The sequence below is a fragment of the Mus caroli genome, chromosome 17 (assembly GCF_900094665.2).
Source record: "Mus caroli chromosome 17, CAROLI_EIJ_v1.1, whole genome shotgun sequence".
Classification (NCBI taxonomy): Eukaryota; Metazoa; Chordata; class Mammalia; order Rodentia; family Muridae; genus Mus; species Mus caroli.
This window is the reverse complement of record NC_034586.1, coordinates 33,030,573-33,033,380: the sequence shown is the minus strand read 5'-3', so window position 1 is coordinate 33,033,380 and position 2,808 is coordinate 33,030,573. Positions and strand designations below refer to the sequence as shown.

Here is a 2,808-nt window from a genome sequence, read left to right as displayed (position 1 = left end):
GTCCCCTCCCATGGTTTGCCCAGTGGTTGGCTCTGAGGATTACCCAGCATCTGCTTGAGCTTGTCTGAGTAGTCGGGCTGCTTCAGCAGCTCCTCTGAAGGGTGGCTGTTTGGACTGCCCTGTGAGCAAGAGAAACCACAGGTGAGAGTCAGCAACAACTTAGCATGTAAATGCAAGACAGGAACTGGGATAAGCCAGGCACAGGGTGCAGGCTGTCCCTGGCCAGCCTGGGCTACAGAGTGAGCCTTTCTCTCAAAATTGAAATCCAACAAGACTGTCAATGAAAACAAACAAACAACAACAAAAAAAGTGACCAGAAAAGAAATTCCTCCTGTCACATAATAATCAAAACACCAAATGCATTGAACAAAGAATATTAAAAGCAGTAAGGGAGAAAGGTCAAGTAACATATAAAGACAGACCTATCAGAATTACACCAGACTTCTCACCAGACTATAAAAGTTAGAAGATCCTGGGCAGATGTAATACAGACCCTAAGAGAACACAAATGCCAGCCCAGGTTACTATACCCAGCAAAACTCTCACACAAGGGAAGTGATCGTCGCTGGAGTCAGATCGTCTGACTCGGGACCCCCGTGCACCATGCTGTCAGAGAAGACCTTCAACCAGCGCCGGAGCTTTGAACAAAGAGTGGAAGATATCCGGCTCATCCGGGAGCAGCACCCCACCAAGAACCCAGTGATTATAGAGCGATACAAGGGGGAGAAGCAGCTGCCCGTCCTGGACAAGACCAAGTTCCTGGTACCTGATCACGTGAACATGAGCGAGCTCATCAAGATAATTACACGGCGCTTGCAGCTTAATGCTAACCAAGCCTTCTTCCTCCTGGTGAATGGGCACAGCATGGTGAGTGTGTCCACGCCCATCTCTGAAGTGTACGAGAGTGAGAGAGATGAAGACTGCTTCCTGTACATGGTTTATGCCTCGCAGGAGACATTGGGGACAGCAATGGCTGTGTAAGACTACAATAACGCCTAATGGTTGTTAAGCCCTTACCAAGGCAAAAAGGGATGTTGCCAGCCGACGCTGGATGGCTCACCACCCACAGATGAGAACGTAGGCACCCACATAGGGTATTAGGAACTGTTCATCAGCCAGAAACTGAGCTCCATGCAAGTGCACTCGGCTTGGAAACTCGTCTAAACTAGGCTATTTTGTGTTCAAACTTTATAAGTTTAAAAATAAAATACTTGCCGGGCGTGGTGGCGCACGCCTTTAATCCCAGCACTCAGGAGGCAGAGGCAGGTGGATTTCTGAGTTCGAGGCCAGCCTGGTCTACAGAGTGAGTTCCAGGATCAGCCAGGGCTACACAGAGAAACCCTGTCTCGAAAAACCAAAAATAAATAAATAAATAAATAAATAAATAAAAATAAAATACTTTTTGCACCCTAAAAAAACCAAAAAAACAAAAAAACAAAAAAAAAACAAAAAAACAAAAAAAAAAAACAACTCTCAATTACCCTAGATGGAGAAACCAAGACATTCCAAGACAAAATGAAATTTACACAATATCCATGAATCCATAAATCCAGCTCTACAAAGAATAATAGATGGAAAACAGCAACACATGGAGGGAAATTACACCCTAGAAAAAACAAGAAGGGTACCTGGGCAGTCATGGCGCACACCTTTAATCCCAGCACTAGAGAGGCAGAAGCAGACAGTTTCTGAGTTCCAGGCCAGCCTGGTCCACAGAGTGAGTTTCAGGAAAGCCAGGGCTACACAGAGAAACTCTGTGTGGAAAAAAAAACCAACCAAACAAACAAAAAAGGCAAGAAAGAAATCTTTCTACAAACCCAAAAGAAGATAGCCACACAAACATAATACCACCTCTAACAACAAAAATAACGGAAGTATCAATCACTGTTCTTTAATATATCTTAACATCAATAGACTCAATTCCCCCAAAAAGATATAAGACTAACAGAATGGATAAGTAAATGGGACCCAGCATTTTACTGCTTACAGGAAATGCATCTTAGTGCCAAAGGCAGACACTACCTCAGAGTAAAAGGTTGGGAAACAATTTTCCAAGCTAATGGTCCCAAGAAACAAGCTGGAGTAGCCATTCTAATATCGAATAAAATCAACTTTCAACCAAAAGTTATCAAATAAACATAAGGTGGGGGAGTATGGGGGACTTTTGGGATAGCATTGGAAATGTAATTGAGAAAAATACATAATAAAAAAATTGTGAAAAAAAAATAAAAAAATAAACATAAGGAAGGACATTTCATACTGGTCAAAGGAAAAATCTACCAAGAGGAACTCTCAATTCTGAACATCTATGCTCCAAATGCAAGGGTACCCACATTCATAAAAGAAACTTTACTAAAGCTCAAAGCACACATTGCACCCCACACAATCATAGTGGGAGACTTCAACACCCCACTCTCATCAATGACTAGATCATGGAAACATAAACTTAACAGAGACACAGTGAAACTAACAAGTTGTGACCCAAATAGATCTAACAGATATTTATAAAACAGTTCATCCCAAAGCAAAAGGATATACCTTCTTCTCAGTACCTCACAGTACCTTCTCCAAAATTGACCATATAATTGGTCACAAAAGAGGCCTCAACAGATACAAGAAGATTCAAATAATCCCATGTACCCTATCAGATCACCATGGACTAAGGCTGGTCTTTTGTTTGTTTTTGGTTTTGTTTTTTGGTTTTTGGTTTTTCGAAACAGGGTTCTCTGTATAGCCCTGGCTGTCCTGGAACTCACTCTGTAGACCAGGCTGGCCTCAAACTCAGAAATCCGCCTGCCTCTGCCTCCC

At 42.6% G+C, this 2,808-nt stretch overlaps 1 pseudogene; it reads left to right on the top strand.

The window, feature by feature from the left end:
- The first annotated feature begins 603 nt into the window (after positions 1-603).
- On the top strand, positions 604-1,139 carry LOC110283688 (annotated as a pseudogene).
- Positions 1,140-2,808: the final 1,669 nt, after the last annotated feature.